At 43.5% G+C, this 18473-nt stretch overlaps 1 protein-coding gene across 2 annotated transcripts in view; it reads left to right on the forward strand.

The window, feature by feature from the left end:
- The first annotated feature begins 2025 nt into the window (after positions 1-2025).
- The window catches only part of MGAT5 (alpha-1,6-mannosylglycoprotein 6-beta-N-acetylglucosaminyltransferase), a 119026-nt gene continuing 102578 nt past the window's right edge, over positions 2026-18473 (forward strand). Inside the window, exon 1 of one of the 2 annotated variants that reach the window (XM_066999225.1) lies at positions 2026-2191. The gene's annotated coding sequence lies outside the window, so the exon portion shown is untranslated. Of the gene's footprint in view, positions 2192-2584; positions 2877-18473 lie in introns of those variants that run through there. The other variant, XM_066999227.1, reaches the window with a different exon arrangement.

The raw sequence follows: 18473 nt of genomic DNA on the forward strand, positions 1-18473 counted from the left end.
ATTAGGAAAGGAAAACTAAATTTTACAATGACATATATGTGTTGCAATATTGTTATACCTTGCCTCTTGTTATACTTTATACTCTTGTTACGAGTCAAATGCTGACTTGAAGCAGTTCTGGAGTTAGCACTGGTAAATTCTGTGCATTTACATTTTAGGTTATCAACCACTGCTGTTCCATAATCAGAATTTCCCAAAAATCAGTATAGAAAAGTGCAAAAGAATTGGTCTCATAATGTAAACATTCCTTAAATTGTCCCTTCAATGTCTTTTAAGGATTACTTCTGTCCTTTTGTGTTGAGTTCACAGTTAACAAGCAGAACTTCATAAATATGTGACTTTTAAACATAGACTGAGCCCTCTGCTAATCTGAGGCTGTGACACAGCCTACAATCACACAAGGGACTTTTAAAGTTATCTACTTATGGCATATCTATACCCGCGACTTTCAGACACAAAATCAAGCGGGAGAACAGCGTCAGTAGGTGATACATAGAACACCTCTACCAGAACATCGTTTTTTTCTGTATTAATGGGACAGGCCTCAGAGTAAGCTGAAAGACCTCCATGAACAAGAGGTATAGCCAAGACCCTCAATCCCAGCCTTATGCAAAGTTTAAGTGTTCCCACACACGCAACAGACTTACAGATTTATCTTCTTCAACCACCAAATGTGGCCTCACAGGATGTGCTGCAGATATACCTGTGGTGACGCTCAGGAAGCATGTGCAGAGTTATATGGCGGAGTGCGACAGCCCCTGGGAAGCATGTTTCCTGGCTAATCCTTGAACACATAGGTGCCCTTCGGAGACACCCTAAATTCCCGTGTAGCACTCCCACGTGGTTCCTCCCAGCACCCAGAGGTGGTGGGGGATTAGCAGGCAGCATCCTGGAGGTGGAGAGAACTTGTGACTCAGTGATGCAAACAGGCAAGACAAGATGCCAGCATCAGGGCATTGCATTAATTGGCCCTAATGGTCCTAATCAGCCTCTCCTCGTGCTTTCACCCCCCCACACACACACTCTTCTCCTATAGGAAAAGAATGAGCAAGCGTATGGGCAAAGATTTAACCGCGACTTTCTTGCTGAGTGTAGGACAGGCCTGAGAGCTAAATCTCCATAAGCAGTGGCCTACTTGTTACACACTGTAACGAGGAATAAAGAGGTAAATGCCAGCTTATGGTTGGGTTCTCTTAACGCTTTAATGCTGCAGGGATCTCTGCTCTGTCTTCCCTTGGCCTCTTGTCCGCTGTGCTCCGAGGAGCCGTCCTTTCCTCAGAGCGCGTTCCCTGGACAGGGAGCACCCTCAGCCGTGCAGGTCTCACTTCCCTTAATGGATGTGCTTGGCTTGCTCATCTCTGCCAGGTTTCTCCATGTAGCCGTGTCAGACACAAACGCTGTAAAATCGCCGTAACTTCCTAACCCTGTATGCGGGATCACTTCAGAGAGCTATTAGCTAATAACTCCTACTTCTGCCTTTGGACAGGGCTCTGCCGAGGGACTTGCGTTGTTATTTTCTGGGTACGTTACTTCAGCAATTGATCACATCAAACTCAAAAGTGACTGATGAGCGTTACATCACCTCCTTTGTGTGCGCATCCGAAACCACAAGCCTCAGATGAGCGGAAAACAACCGAGGCGCGGTTGCCAGCGCCCTCCCAGCCGCTTTGCCCCCCTGTGCCAGCAGCCTGCCCACAACGGCGGACCCGTGAGGATTCTTCCCCCCCGGGGCAGGAGGCAGGAGGGCGGCTGGAGGAGCGGCGCCGCCCGCCAGGGGTCCCCCGCCGCCCGCAGCCGCCCCCTGACAGAGCGCCGGGCGCTGAGGGGGCGGCGCGTTCCCGCCCTTTCTCCTCCTCCTCCTCCTCCTCCTCCTCCCCGCCGCCTCCCGGCCGGGCTCGCACTTTGCACACGCTCCCTTGCCGTGCCTTCAGCCTGTCATAGGCGCGGGCGGGCGTGCGCGCGCGCATTCCCCCCCCCCCCCGTTTCCCTCCCCTCTCCTTAGGGCCGCGCCGCTCTCCCTCCTCCTCCTCCCCCCTCTCTTCGTCCTCCTCCCCCCTCTCCCTCCGCGCGCGGCACTTTGCAGACGCTCCCTGCGCCCTCCTGCAGGCGGCCCGGCCGCCCCTCAGGCCGCGGGCCCATGGGCGCCGCGCCCCGCCCGCCGCGGGGGGCTGCGCTCGGGCGAGGCGCTGAGGTGAGGCGAGGCGAGGCGGGACGGGGGGCGCCTCACGGCTCCCCCGCCGGGGCCTTGGGGGGCGGCGGGGCCCGGCTGGGAAAGCTGGGGGGGGGTGGAGGGGGGCGCGGGGGTCGTGGGGTGTGGGGGGGAGTGAGGGAAGATGGCCCCCCGGGGTGACGCCCGGTTCTTCTCCTCAGGGCGCCCGCTGCTTCTCCTCAGGGCGCCCGCCGCTCCTCGCCCGCGGCCGGTGAAGTTTGGGGGCGGCGCTGGGTAGGGGCTGGGCACATCAGCCCCTCAGAGCCGCGGCGAGGCGGGTACGTGATGTGCCCTTTATGCTGAGGGCTCGCTGCTGGGCTCCGTGCCGTTGGGGTACCCGCTCCTGTTCCCCTCAGCGGCTCTGCCGCCCGGCCCCGTGAAGTAGTGCGGTAGCTTTCCCCGCGGCGTGACTCGCCGCCCTCGCTGCGGCCACGGAGGGGGGCTCGGTGCGAGCCCCGCACCGCTGCGAGCAGCCTCCCGTGCGGCGAACCCAGCGGGGCGGAGGGGATGGCAGCCGCCGTGCCGGCCCCGCGTCCCCCTGGGCAGCTGGCTGCAGGGGCAGGAAGGCTGCGCCTCCGCTCCCGGATCGATGGGCTGCTCGCGGCTCTTCCCAAATAGTTTTGCCGTTTCGTAAAGGACTGACGATCTCCCTTAATAGGAGGAACCGGTTAGTTCTTGTTGTTCGTTGTTGGAGCCATTTTGCCTGGGGACACTCGGTCCAATGTAGTCGGAATGGGTGATTTACCTTTCCCTTTCTTCATCTCGTGTAATGACTGGGTTCTTCATGAGAAATTTTGCTTACTGCGGGACCCACGGTTCACATAGTTACTGGTGGCTGTGCCAAGCCTAATAGTCGTAAAAAATCCATCACATTTCTTTTTCTGGTGTTTTTATTGCATATAAGGCAACTTGCAGTACTGCTTTCTGCTCTGTACCTGCACAGGAGAATATAGAAAATAGTTTAGTCTTAAGCAGAGCAGTATGTGTATTGAAAGGACCATCTACTCACCTTAATTTAAGGCATATAGACTGTTTTCTCGTTCTCCTATGTAGAATATGGATTTATTTTCTATGAGCAAATAAGGATTAAACAATATATGCGTCCCTTTTCTGGGTGGTAAATCCATCTTGCTGTCTAAGAAGAAGCCAGCTTGTACAGCCTAGAATGAAAAGATGCTAAAAGACCGAGTGGCTGAATACTGAGTGTAAGAAGATCAGGCTGCTTAAGCTCCAGGAACTAAACTGCCTAAAACTTAGGAAGCGGCCAGCAACACTGAGTGCAGATCATCTAAAATCCTTAATCTGCTTCGTGATGTAGAATCTGGCAAAATAATGAGGTGCTCTGGATTCCTGAAATGATTTAGATTAACAACAATTGCTCTCCAGTTTGTCATCTCCTTCCAACCAATATCCCTTCCCTTGATTTAAACAAAAAACAAACAAAAAGTTATACCATCAACTTCTATACTTGAAGTATATGAAGAATTTTAGTAGCACCATTCATTTCAGTCTGAATTTATTTTTTTATTTTTACAAGGTTATGGTTCTGGCATTATATTCTGCTGTCATCTAACAAGTTCGCTTCACTGTTTTAATAAAACTTGCTTATTGTGCAATTTTCCTCCCCATCTTGGCTCTCAAATTTTATTAAAATTCAGAGGTGGTTGACGTTAAGTGCCCTACACTGATGTAGTAACTTGATTATTAGCTGTGTGGTATGTGTTTTGAAGGCTTTTGTGAACATGGCGTTCATATTTTGAGCAGGTTGAATTCTAAAGAAGATTGTCTTAGTGTTTCATGAGAGAATTTGGTTTTATTGATATGAGAAGGGACTGATAAGGGAGATAGAGCAGCAAACGTTACTTTATGGTTACTTGCTGACATTGACGTAGTCTATTGAACAGATGGAGGAAAGAAATCTTATATGATAAATATCAAAAAAGCCAGGTTCTGGTAGTATTTTCATTTACGTCATGTTATTCCAAAAGTGCCTGCTGAACTCGCTTGCTTAGCCGCGTTTGGAACCAGAGCAGTGCTCCTGCAGTCACTTGGTAATGAAACGCAGGAGTAGCTGCTGAAGGAGATGAGCATGCTGCACAGTGCTAATTAGCTGCGAATCTGATGAGGGGAAACTCTTCCACGAACCAAGCAGTTTTGCTATTACTGTGTCTTCAATTTAAGAAATTTCTTAAGTGGTTGGAGTGGTATAATGCCATCCTTTAATCTCTGCTTTTGCAGAGTTAGTATTTACATGTCTCTGCATTTCATATACCATAGGCACTTAAACAAAAAGAAAACCTTTTTGCCTGCAATGCTTCAGAAGGAAAAGTAGACTTTTGTATTTGCCTGTGTGTGTATGCACACACATACTCAAACCCCTCTGATTTTCTTGTTTTAGCCTCCTCTTACTGGTATACATTATTGAATCTGTGAAGGCTTCACTGTGTCTCACTTGAATTTCTTGAACAGCCTGGATGAGTACGATGGCATGTAACTTCTGTGAGAACTAAGTTTTTGTTCGGATCGCGTTCTGGTGGTGGCTTGGTTTCCCTCACTTGTGACTCCATCTTCTTTTGTCAGTTTCTTTTTTTTTTTTTCATGTGCATTGGTAACAGTTACTGTGATCCAGAGCCACAGAAGGAAGGTGAGTAAGGTTTTCTAGGAACTTTTATTAGTTCTGTGAAGGGTTTTGGTTATTGACATAGGAGCTCTAGTTGGACAATGTTTGAGGAGGAACAGCTGTGATTAGAACTAGTGACACAAGTGCTAGCACAACCTCTTGAATGTGTGGCAGCTGCTTTTTGTGACCATGCAAGCTTTCATCAAGGTGGATAGCCTCACTCTTCTGGTCAAGCTGGGATGATAGTTGAGCTGTCTTGAGACAAATTGGCAGGGTTTTGTTCTCGCCTTGCAACAAAAAGAAGTCTTGTTGGTTTAAATCAGGTGGTTCCTTCAAGCCCACGATGCATGCACTCAAGCCAGGATGTTGCTTCTGCCAGGAACTTCTGCTAAAAATGTGGCACTTTTGTGTGTCTGTGGCAGCTTGTGTACTAGGGAGACCCAAAGGAAAGAATGGAGAAGACAAGATTAGTTTGCGGGACAAGGATTCCCTTTTTGAATGCTTCAAGTAGCAAAGTCCTTTTCACGAGGAAAGCTTAAGTCAATGATGTGATTCATTTGATTTATTATTTATGGTTTGTATGAGCTAAGAATCCTGTGATCCTTGCCCTTCTTTGAGTCTCACAAGGTCCTGTTATTCCTATTAGCTAAGCATATTTCTTCATACATCCCACAGGCATTCCAAACTGTTTAACCTTGATTATTAGTCCAGCTCACTGGTGTTTGTCTTACTGCTTTTTCTTTCCTGATAGAAGGCTGTAGTATTTGAAAGTTATCAACCACTTCTTTTGACCTCATCCTTTAGACAAAAGGGTTTACATAGGCTACAAGTAGCAGGCAGATTGTTTTAGTGACTATTGTTATTTTTTTCCTTACAAAAGAAGGAAGGAGATTTATACTGTTAAGAAAAAAAAAAAACTGATTTCACTTTTATCAATTGCTGGTCTTGTATCATGCAGTGTGTTGCATTTCTTTGTGTCAAAGTCTTTTGTTGTGTTTTCCCCATACAATGTATTGCTTTTGGTTACATTTCCCGAGAATAGTTTTGTAACTAGAATGTCTTAAGTCAGAGGTTGGGGTGAGGAAGGTTGTTGCTGCTTCCTGTCTGTTGCCTGTTAAGGTTGTATTCCCTGCTTCCCAAAGAACCAGGTGAGCCACGTGAGCCCTCTTGACTGTTGCACAGCAGTTTACATAACCTCTTCTGAGGTCCTATCAAAACACTTTCAGAAAGCTACTAATGAAGTGGTCATTGAAGGTACAAGCTGCAGCGAATTACAAATCCTGCTGTATTCTGTGATCTGGAGGTTTATTGGATGTGTTATGTGTCAAGATATGAACGCTTTGGATTCCAGCACGTTATGTGATAGTCGTCTGTAACATGTGTGAGTGGAGTGGAGTCACCCACTCCTACAGAAGACCTCCAACAGTGCAAAGCTGTTTGTGCGGATTCACTCAGGCAGTGGTTCTCTTGGGCTTAAAATGCTCTCTCTTATCCTTCTCCTCTTTGTCACCTCCTTGCTCTCTCCATATGTATGTTCCCTTGCTGCAAAGATCTGTTCTTTTCTCCTCTCCTCACCGCTATGTCTGACAGAATGAAAACAAATCTCTATTAGTTACTTCGTGGCCGTTTTTGGAAGTTGCCCTTGAACTCTGCAGAGTGTGGCTGTAATACGCATCTGGTATACCTGGAAGATGATCCCAAGTATTAGGGACCCAATGTAGTCAAACTTTCATTTTTCTCTGCTGTTATGACCTATTTTGTAAAAACAACTTTGTGGTTTGACTGTAGATGGTCTATTTGAAACGTTTTATTGGTGATGTAAAACTTGCCAAGGTGGGATGCATGAAAGAGTTAGGCATGTTTTCCTTAACTCATTTAGTAAATTTGCACCTTTCTGATACGGTATTCATAGCAAAAATAAATATTTGAACAGATCATTTACTTCTTAAAATGCTTTCATGTAATTTCCATGAGTCTGTCTTGATAGGTTCTGTTCAAGACAGTGCGTGCATTGATTTAGTCTACAACATCCAAAACTAAGAAGAGTGAAAATGCTAGCCTGAAGTTCCTGTTAATAAAGTTTTTGCCACCCCGTTACTCCTCTTGTTCTATTCTGAAACACGGTGACGTGACTGCCTTAAATGCAGGGTGACACTGTTTGCGTGACCAAACTGGAGAGCCCAAGTCCCACAGTGCTGCAGTCTACTGTTGTGTGAAGGCTATTTCTGCGTAACAGAAATACTTCCACTACTAGGGCTTCTCAAACCTTACTCCAAGTAACGGGAACCATCAAATAGTTTTATTTTCCTGAAGTTGGTTTGAATCGCCCATTTCTACCTAGATTCAGTTAAAGATTTCTGGTTTTAATAACTAAAATACCAATAAATATAGAGAACATAGAATCTGTTGAGAAGCATTAAGCAAACATCAGCATCCATATCTTCATCTTGTCAGGAGGAGTTTTCTTTCTGTTTTGCTTTTGGTATGAATTGCACATTAAAATGAACACACACACACACCTCTCCTAAAAAGAACAGCATTATCTTGCTGTGTCTTTGTCTACCTGATCTTGGAATTTGAGCCACCTGGCAAGGAGTCTTCTCCCTGGGGGAGAAAAAAAAAAAGGAACGAAGCAGCCATGTATTTAATGTCTAGAAAAATCCAGAAATACTCTTAACACTGAAATTTTCATACTTATTTTGCAAACACCTGTGATAAAGGAGCTTGGCAGCAGTGTTCTCTCTACATGATAATTTACTGGATGTGGATACAAACTTTTCTATCCGATTAACACACTGTAAAACCAAAATCAAGCGAAGAAACAGCTCTGAAACCCCCTCCTGAAACACAGAGTCCTGACAAAAATGTATTTGGCTACTGGTAGGCACACGGTGCATTCTGCGATGATTCTGGCAGGAGGAGGGGCTGCAAAATGAGGGGGCTGTTCCTTGGGCAGCAAGGAGATGTTTAAAACACAAGTAGGCAAGCAGTCGAAGCGAGGTACCTTTTTGGTACTTGGGCAGGAGAGGTCTTAACGATAGGCTTGCAAGTAAAGAGTAGGAGCAGAAAAGTGACTCCTCAGTCCGTGTGTTGGTGGAATTTCAGGTGGAAAGTTAAAATATGTACCTCCGTTGGAGGGGTTGTGGAAACAGGTTTAGAGAGCTGAGGAAAGAGTCTGGAAAAAAAGATTTGGAGGACTGAACAAAATGACTTGTCTGAGAGAGGCTTTTGAAGGGCTCAAACTGTCTGAAAGTTTAGTTTCTAGGCTTAGAAATTGGATGTGAACTTTAAAAAGACATAAAGATAAATTAGAAAAGGGGGTTCTTTCTCCTTAGGGTTTAATTAAGAGTTGTCACTCCTGTATTTTGGTAGGATTTTGTCACTAAGATCAGTATCTGCATTTCCTGATCTGGCAGAACAGGAAAACGATGTAGAACGCTCTGTATAGGAAAAGGAATAATAATAATAAAAAGATTTCTCAGTCTGTACCTCTCAGACTTCAGCATGGGTTGTACTGGATATTTGACCAGATTATTACAGCTGCATCATTTCAATCAGTTTCTCGGCACATTGTTTTGCTTGGCAAGTTCTTAAGATGAACAGTTTCCCTCCCTGTATTTCCCTTCATGAAATGCGGTTTCTCAACCAACACTATTGATCCTCCAGGAGCACGGAGAAATGTAGCATCACTCTGTTGACACTTAAGATCTATACATGTTAGGCAGCTACTTTTCTTTTACTACAGTGGAAAATAAAAGCATACAGGAGGAGAAAGCTTAAGTAGAAAAATAAAGTGAAAGCATTTGCAGCTATTTTACTATATATAAAATCAACCAGTTCTGAATATTTAGACAAATTTTAAGAGCCTGTGATCAAATTAAATGATTTTTATGGTTTTACTTTAAAACAGTAGGTTTTTATTTCTAATAGCCATTTTCTTAGATACTAATTGAGTTTATTGGTAAGCCAGTTCCAGAAATAATCTTTGCCTCAATATCATACCTTCTCTTGAAAGAGGAATACGAACTGTCCTCCTTTCCTGCTAGGTAGTAGTAGTTCTTGTTGGAATACTTTTCCAGATTTTTTTGAGTAGTTTGGCGGTCACGTTTGAGAAATGAGATTATCAATAAAACGAGAACTTCTGCGTTCCTTGTAATGATGTAAAAAATGAAACTGGGTCGCACACGTAACAAAGCAAATTGACATGTTAATTCTGAGCCTAGATCTCAGTGCTTTGAGACTTCTGGGGATGCTTACTGCCCCCGCTTTATGGCACTAGTTGTTAAATATTGTGAAATCTTTGTTTGAATCTCTTCGCTGCCTCTCCTTAGGGCTGTCTGGAGAACCTGATAGGACTATGCATGATGCCTTTGAGCAGCAGGCTGCAGTGACTCTCACCTCACCAGTTTTATCCAAATTCTCACCAAGTAAGTTAAGGAGGGAGCGAGGAAGATTTTCAGACTGGAAGATGACTGAGGTTTTGGCTTCCCTGCTGGCTTCCATTGAGGCTTGCTAGCAGCTGAGATGGAGCTCCCTGGAAGTAGTGCTCACCTACTGATGGTCTGGAAGTTCAGCTCGATCTGTGCAGGATCTGTTGCCACTGGTGGGTCACCAGAGGTGATTCAGTGTGCCCCTGGCCTGGACGAAGGGATTTTCATCATGCTGTAGCGAGAGGCCAAGCGCAGCGGGTGAAGTGCCATCCTGATGTAAAAGGCGTGTTGCCGCTTACTTTAGCTCTTGAGTAGATGCTATTTAAACCTTTGGCTTTGTTTATTGAAACTAGGACAACGAGGCCCGAGTGTGCTCTTAAAGTTTCCTTTGAGGTCTGTAGTGGCTGATTTAAAAATAAAAATCAGCTTGTAACAGGTTTAGCTTCTGTTCAGCTTGTATTAAAGTCCTTGTACCTTGATACGTTTCCTGCCATAGTAGCTTTCGTGTGTCCCAGTTCCATGGCTTGCACACTGTGTAATGGTACAGAAGAATGCCAATATTGTGTAAGCTACTTAAAACACGTCTAAGAGCACTTCCTTGCGTGCTGAGACCTTGGTATGCGTGTGGCCACATCTACAGCAAAGAAAGCAGCGAGCCTTATCGAGCAAAAAATAGTCTTTTAAGAAAACTGCACCAGCCGTTCCCTGGCTGTCTTCGCCTTTTACCTGTGTCAGCTGGGGAAGGAGCTCCGGAGGTGGTAAAGCTGCTGCTTTCAGTGGCAGTGCTGGCTTCGGCTGTTTGAACATCAGCCTAATTTAGAAGAGTGTGGTTTTATTCCTTAAAATGCTGTGTTAATAGGGGGTTAGTACAGGTTAAAGCTCCCTCCAGTAGGCCAGGTGGCCCCAGTTTTATTTAACAAAGTAACGGCCTTTTCCCTCTCCCGAAATGCTCTGTGGAAGTACTATCAACGTACGTGTTTGTGCTTATTCTAATTAGGACAAAAATATCCTGCTCACTACATAAACTTCTGATATTCAAATCAGATTTCGTGCTATTGGTTTTGGATGTGTGTTATGCGAAGAGGTTTTTTTTTTTTAACAAAGGCAGACTCTTGCCCTTCCACAAGCTACAGAGTATTTTTAAATATGCCACCCACCTCACTCTTTAAATAACTAAGATTTGGCATTTTATTAGAGAGGCTGCTGATGCAACATTGTAGTTTGGCAGAAATTACTCCAGGAACCCTACAGTGCTCAGTATTTCCACCTTGCATATTATAGGGGAATCAGGCCTAATTGCTAAGGATAAAAATGTAACCTGTCTATAAAAATACAGGTGAAGAACATTTTCATTGTTTATTTTGTACTGACCTCCTCTGTCATCCTTGCATTTGACAAATGGAAGAAGAAATTTGTCAAATGGTATTAGCAAACTGTCTTTCTTTTTTTCCCCTTCTGCTGTTTTCTCATTTGGCTTGCCTGTGTGGCTGACTGTACTGCTGATGGTTGTCCAGCTAGTATTGCGTTAAGGTCTTCATTTCCTTATTTGATATTTAAGAAATTTTTAGACAGTACACCAGTGTTTGAGCTGTAAAACTGATTTAGGAAAAAAATAAACAGGGAGAAGTGTTAGAAATTCTCCAGAACATTGTGTAAGAGTTTTCAGGGTTTTGGTCATACCTTCCTTTTCATCTGGGCTTGTCTTTCTCCTTCCTTCCCTGTTTTGTGTAATTTGAAGCATGTTTTCTTTGTCACTGCTACTGATCTGTTGCTATTAGCGCTGCTTCTTGTATGTGTTTCACACCTTAAAGAGACTGAGGGGGTAATGGTGGTGTGCTCTCGTTTCATTTGGCATTCAGTAGAAATGCAGGCAACATATGTATTTCTGTCTGCTCAGCCTGGCTGCTTCTCCACTGAAGCAGCCTTCAGCTAGAGCGTGAAGATCTTAGTGAATATAACTTCTTATTCAGCACATGTGTCAAAATTCAGCTATTTCTCAATGTTAAGTCAAAACAATCGTGCATGTTGTTTTTTGTTCGTTTTGCTTGGTTGTGTGTTTTTTTGTTAAGCTGGATTTCTGTCGTGTGTGAGAAGTGTTTGAGTGTTCTCTGCAGTGCTCTGAAAGAGGCAAAATCTCATTTTCAGTACAGACTTCTGATGGCTTTTGCCTCTTTTCCCCAAACATCTTATCTTCAAGGCTGAGGTTTCACCCTATGACTTGACGTATTTTCATACACTCAACATTTAAGCTTTACTTTGCACGTTCCTTCTCATCTTCAAGTTCTTTATCATGTCTGTGTAACCTGTTTCCTTATTAAATATTTTAGAAAATATTTACTGAACTGGGCTAAAACAGATCTCGTCCTTCCCCATCCAATCAACACACCTGGATGGATTCTTCCTCTGTAAAATTAAGTAGAAATTCATGAAGTCTGAGAGGTATGGTTGTAGCTATGCTGAATCTTTGTTATAGTCAGCTGATAATAGATATGAGACAAACATTTCTATTAGATTGCCCACCAACTAATTCTCAAGCCAGCTGATTTCAAAGATGGCTTGCATGTCTTCAGAACACCAGTTGATCTTTTATCTATTTCTTTGTCACATCGATAACTCTTTCACGCAGTTCCTCTTCCGTTTTTTTCTGATGTGGCTTTTTTCAACTGACCTCAAGCAACTGTCTGAAATGATTGAGTCATTTTACTGAAGGTCAGACTCTGCCCACGTTGCACAAGCTTTGAATCTACAGAAAATCAATGTAGCACGTTGAAGAGGTGAGTGATTGCTAAGTGTCCCGTAGTTTGTCAGGATCTGCAGATTTTTTTTTCCCTGGGGGGTTACTGGCACCAGAGTTGATTTCCATATTTTGCTGTTGTAATCACGTCCCGGGCTTCGTTATTGCGTGGTCAGGCACTGGGATGGGTTGCCCAGGGAAGTGATGGAGTCACCATCCTGGGGGTGTTCAAGGAGAGGTTGGATGTGGTGCTTAGGGCCACGATTTAGTGGGTGACATTGGTAGTAGGGTGATGGTTGGACAAGATGATCCTGGAGGTCTTTTCCAACCTTAATGATTCTGTGATTCTATTCTAAATGTCTATATAAGTATCTCTTCTAAGCCTGTCATTGTTATCTTAAAAAAAAAATAAAAAAATCTGGCTGAGAAGGAGAAACAAATGCAATGTTATGAATATTATAGAGAAAATTTGACCTTACTACTTCAGGTTGTCTCAGCAGCCTGTTAGAACATTGGAAAGCTGAGCCAAGCAAGACATCAAATGAATCTAAATTTCTGAACTTAGCTTTTTTAATATTATCTTCTGAAATTTCTGTGTAAGTCTGTTAGCTTTCCACAGAAAGCTTACACTTCTTTTATACTTTTGCAGGTGGGCTTTTTTGAGACCCATTTTGCAGTGATTCTCTCCATTTCATTGTATGCAGATTTTAGATACATGTTGTGGAATTGAGTGTCATAGCAGCTAGGTGCCTATAGCCATGAAGCGGTGTTGTATTTATTTATTTTCATTTTTTAGCTAAGCAAAAGAAAAATACTTCTAGTTCTAAAGAATCTTACAGAACGATAGGCGGAGAGTCTGGTGGTGGTGAAGCTGTTGTTAAGGAATTGTTGAAAAAACTGGTAGAGTTCTTCTTTAAGGTAAAACAAACTTGCATATGGAGAGCAGGAGCAGTGCAGATAATGGAGGAGAGGTTAGGGTTAAATGAAACCTTACCTATGGGAAAACAAGTTTAGTTGTTTGACTACCTTGAAAATCAGATATTTTCTGAGGTTTAAAGAATAAATAAAAAACACTCAAAAGCCATATGCCGAAATAACTGTTCCACTTCTTAGTATTAAATAATAATTGGGGATTTAAATAATGCTACAAGACTATACAGGTGATTTCCAAAGCACTCTTCACGCTTAAGCCTCAAGTCATGTGTTGGGTCCAAATCATGGGGTGCATCTTTTCCCAGCATTAGAACAGCAGCCTAAGCTGGAATAAAGCCTGGAAGCTCTTGACTGATACAAAGCTGTAGGAAGGAATATCGTAACCTCCTGAAGCACGGAGGGAAATGATGCTGAATAAATATAGTATAAAATAAATAATAAATATAGTCTGTCTTTTTGTCAGGCTGTTAGTATGATCAGTTCTTCTCTTTAAGACCATCCCTAATGAACACGAGCGACTGACTTCTGCGGGGTTTCGTTTTGGTGCCCCTGATCAGAGGTACTGTTACACTCTGCGCTCACGTGGCTCGACTATAGGTTTATCTGCCTTCTGCGGTGGGACGCGGGTGTGAGTCAGGAGGCTAAGGTACAACTTGGTGGTAGGATAGCCTGTCTTGGGTCCTCGTGCTTGTAGCTTACAAAGCAAATGGATTGCTCTGGATGTTAAAAATGTGCTAAAATGTATTTAATAGTTTTCTGCAAGTTCTGTCAAATCCTGGCAGTCACTAAGGTAAATCTATATAGCCTGGTTATACAGGGTTTAAAAGAGTAAGGCTTCCTGTACCCACTTAGCCTTTAAAGATGCATTTGCCAGCACATTCCCCCAGCGAGTAGAAAGGAATGAATATTTTCGTAATATTAGAAAATCTGTTCCTCTGTGTCTCTGCCTTATCATCTTCGCTAGCTATGACTAACCAGTAAAGAAATCCATTCAGCTGTGGTAGCGTCAGCGAAGTGGCCTCTTCCCCTCTGCCACTACTACAGGACTGTTTGAAGACCATTTAAATTCTGCTCAGAGCTGTAGGTGATCTTTTTTGGCAGCCTTATGTATGCTTTTACATTAAGTGCTAGGTTGCAATAATTTTTAAAAGGGTTGTCTGAAAGTGGATGTTTTTGTGTGTATTTATAGATGGTATTTGTCTTAGAGATGTGGATTTATTTCGCACCCTGTGCCTTTAGCTCATTATCAGGACCTTGGTTCTAGGAAGGTATGTCATCCTTGGATTTTACAGCAGGCTGAGAGAATGGATGCTGAACCTGCCCCTGAGGTCCAGAAGAAAATCAGCAAGTAGAAGTAATTCCAGTGGGTTTGCATCTATGATACCAGGTGCCTTTAAGAGCTCATTCCCATATTCTCCACCTAACGTTTAATTAGATATATGGCAAATAAATGTTGTCCTTGCTGCTAATGAAAGTTCCTTTTGAGGCAAGCCTACTACCACTATATTTGTCCTGGAAAGTCTCCTAGCTTTCTCTTGTTACCTCAAAATACACTCCCCCCCCCCCGCCACACACTGTGACTATTCTAGAGTTGAACATTACTGCCTCTTGAATTTCATTTTGGACTCTGGAAGCAGTTTGGTTTAGGACAGTGAAGAGGTTTGTAGAAGTAACATGTCCTGCTGTAGATGTTGCCAGGAGTTTAGAACACAGCCACAGTGGAAAGATGTTTTCTACATTATAGCCACAGCAGCTCATCTGCTGTTGATAGCACCACTTGTCGTAACCAGAGATATTTTTAGAGCATCTTTTAAGGTTCTGCTAGTTGTGTGTGTTGTTTTTTTTTTAAGCAGTTTCATTTGATAACAATGCTGTAGTTCACAGAAAAGTGTTCCCTAAGAACTGACTTGTGTTCTAAGCACTGGAGGGAGAAAAGCTCAATTTGCCTGCCTGAGAGCGTGCCAAAGAGCTTACATGGTGGAATTCGTGGTCTGGTGAAATCAAAGGGGAGGGCAACAGGTATAAAACATGCCCGTAGATCATACAATCTTCGTATGGTTCAGCCAAGTCCAAAATTACCTCACCAGACTTGTTTCTGTTGCTTTAAATTGATTTGAAAAGGTAGAGAGGGGCAGAATTCCTTAAACTGAAATTGTTCAAGATAACTGCGGTGGACAGGAGAGGAAAATAACCCTCTGATGTCACTCAGAGTGAAAAGCATAAGCTTAAATTCATGTCAAGGCAAATGTAATGCTATTTTATAGTTGTATAAGGCTGTTTAAAATGGTTATCAGTGTAGGGGAAAACATGTCTTCATTTTCTAGGCTCTTTTTTTTAACGTGCCAAATAAGTGTGGTTTTTTTTCCTCCTCCCCTTCCCAGACTAGAAGGAACACTTTTTCCTCTGGGGACAGAGATAGGATGAAGCTAAATATATCACTTGTTGGCTGTGTTCTCCATCACGTTGCTTCAGTGGTTATTATTTGTTTGAGTTTTACCTTCAGAGATTCTGCCTGATATTTGGTGACATGCATAATAAATAGAGACATAGCAATTTAAAATTCATTCTTTATTGCACTTTGGTTTTAGTTTACAAAGTGCTATAAAAATGAAAGGGATTTTGTAAGCATTAATCCAGGCACTTGGGGAAATTTCACCTCAATTTGTGTGAAGAAGAAAGAAAACAGCATAAGTCTCTGCTTGCAAGTTGTTGGTCTTTCTGTTGCTGTTCTGTTTTCTAGTTTCAAATGCTATGTAGGAAGGTTGCTTTTCTTTTCTTTCAAAGCAACACCCTTTCCGTGAGGGTGAGGAAGCTGACTGGGTTTGAGGGCCATGACCTGTGGCCTAGCTGTGCATTTTCGGTTGGTGTTCATTCTTTCTGAAGCACCAGCTCGAAGAGCCTAAAGGCCAGGCTGAGGAGAACAATGCACGTCTCCGGAGAAGGAAGCCTGGGAGACAGCAGCTGGAGAAGAGATTTCAGGTAGAAAGAGAGTGGCTTCTTCAGCAGTCCATTAGTGCTCAGAGGTACAAAACAAAGTCTATGTGTACCTAGGTGTGCTTTAAACATCTAAAAATGTAGACATCAAAAACTCGTTCCTTAAAGTCTTTATACTGTGTTTTGGCTAACTGGGGAAAGGACTGAAACATTCCCTTTATCATTCATAGTGGGAACCAAGCAACAATGAGGAATAAGTTTCATACTGCTGTAAACAGTATTCTAACTCTGGCTTTTCTTTTGATACTCCTGACTCAGAATCAGTATAACCAGTTGCCAGCAATGGCAGCTTTCTCCTGAAAGCCAAGCTTGGAAGTTCTACTGGTTGCGATCCATTTACTCCGACTTTCCAGTCTGCAGCTAAATCTTGTTAATCCAGCTCCTGGTTCATCCAGTGTTTTATCCTTTGTAGGAGCTGACAGTAAAAATTGTTAGTTCATGCTGAAAATGCACGTTGGCAAATAAACAGGTAGCCGTTACAACACACATCACAGGAGCATCTCCTCAAGCTTTATGCAGAGCCTTTGATCAAGAACTTGCTAGGGAGACACGGGGGCAGTATGCTGACCCAGAGAGGACAACAGAGTGGTGGCAGAAGGTATTCTTGCGATCTCGATTGAAGGGCCAATTCATACGGTCTGAGCTATTGTAATCAAAATAGCCAGACCAGCTTTGTAGTTCAAATAGCAAATGACTTCTTACCCACTTTATTTTGACTGAAATGTCTAGGGGATGCTCATTCAGGTTAATTCCTTGGGCAGATGTGAGGAGGCAACGACTCCTGCTTGGAGAGAGAGTAGGGTTTCTGCTGGCAGGGGTGGATCTGGCAGGGGTCACGCCTCCCTGGCCTCAGCCTGTCACATCCAGAAATGTAAGCAGGGCATGCTGAATCCCATGGTCCTCGTGACTTCCATTCAGCAAATCCTGTAACCGTTTTCCTCTTCACTCTCTCCACTGCTTCAACTTCACTGTGATAGCTTCTGTTGCCAAAAAGGGCTGCTGGTAAGCACGTGAGCGTGCTTTCTATTTTCTAAATTATTTTTCCTGATGTTCAGGAAGAGATTAAAAAGTTGCTCATTCTATATTGGGAAGTAGCATTAGGAAGTAAGAACAAAAGATACAGAATCTTGAATGAGTTGCAAGCAGTAATGGTTCCTGAATATTTGCTTTGTTGTAGGATGCTGGTGGGTATGGAGAGAGAGGAAGAGGAAGGGATAAAAGCAGGGACTGGTCTGAGCTCAGGAAGGCCGGCTCCCTTTGTGGTCAGCACAGAGCACGATGCTTTTGAGGCTGCTGCTTGGAATCGTTCCCCCAAAGGCAAAGAATGGCCAAGCTGAACAGCTCTTCATTATGAAAAGATACAATTTCTCCTTTTTGTTTTCACTAGCACCTGACCCATCTGCCCGACAGCTTGGTTTGCACAACAAGCCGAAAGCTTGTGTAAGAGAGAGGCTCCTTTTGTTCTCATGATCTGAACAGCTCGTCAAGGGATCTGTTGATTTGGCACCTCTCATCCAAAGGAGGGTGAGGAAGTGAGCGGCCCGGAGCAGTGGGATGAGGGGCGTGAAGCAGGGCTGCCCCTTCCTCCTCTTTTGCCCCATGTGCACTTGATGTTCATTTGAAAACAGCAGACACGGTAGTCTCGGTAAACCTTTATACCTTGCTAGGTATAAAGGCAGTAACTAAACAGTAAGGGGGTTCTGTGGCAAAAAAATGTCTCAGTTGTTTCGGTAATGTCACTGCAGCCTCACTCCTGATGCTGCAGAATGTTTGTATAAAAATGCTTCAGACATAAGGAATAGCCAGCATTTTTGTTTTGAGGCTGTTCTCAAGAAGAATGCACTTAAAAAGGACTTCTGACTGAGAATGCCCTGCCACACCTGGGGCAGTGTCAGAGTTCAGTGCCAAGCCTATTGACGCTTCCTTTCGTGGGTCACATCTGGGTGCTTTGTGTTTTTGGCACGCAGTCAAAAACCGATTTAGCCCTTTACAGGGATTAAGCATTGCTCTCAGACATTGTAACTCAAAAGACTGTGTCCAGTGTATGGTGTGAAATTAATCAAAAGGAAAGAAAATTAATGACCTGCTGTGGTGCCATCCATCAGGATATCACTCAGCAGGTGTGAAATTAACTTGCCTTGACTGTGGATTAAATTTAACGGCATGACGTGAAGCTACAGAAACCGTTTCTGTTATTACTAGGAAGCAAGCAAGCTTTTTTTTTTAAAGATTCCAGATTAATGAACTGCTTACGCCATACAGTGGATAGTCCTGTGATCATTTAACAGCATGAATTTAGATTATGTTCCCTAAGAAGATCACGTATTACTGTATCAGTAAAAATTGTTAAAGGCAGGCCACAGAAATGCGTTTTTAATTTCTATAATTACTGTGCGCCAGATGGTGGGTGCATACTTGTTTCCAGTGTACTATTCCGGCTCAAATATAAGCAGTTGTGATCTTTATTTACAATTAATCAGATTTTAACCTAGGTGATTTGAAATTGTATTGTGACTACGATGAGTTCCTAAGAAACACACAGAAGAAATGTCT

The sequence above is a fragment of the Anser cygnoides genome, chromosome 6 (genome assembly GCF_040182565.1).
Source record: "Anser cygnoides isolate HZ-2024a breed goose chromosome 6, Taihu_goose_T2T_genome, whole genome shotgun sequence".
NCBI classification, from domain to species: domain Eukaryota; kingdom Metazoa; phylum Chordata; class Aves; order Anseriformes; family Anatidae; genus Anser; species Anser cygnoides.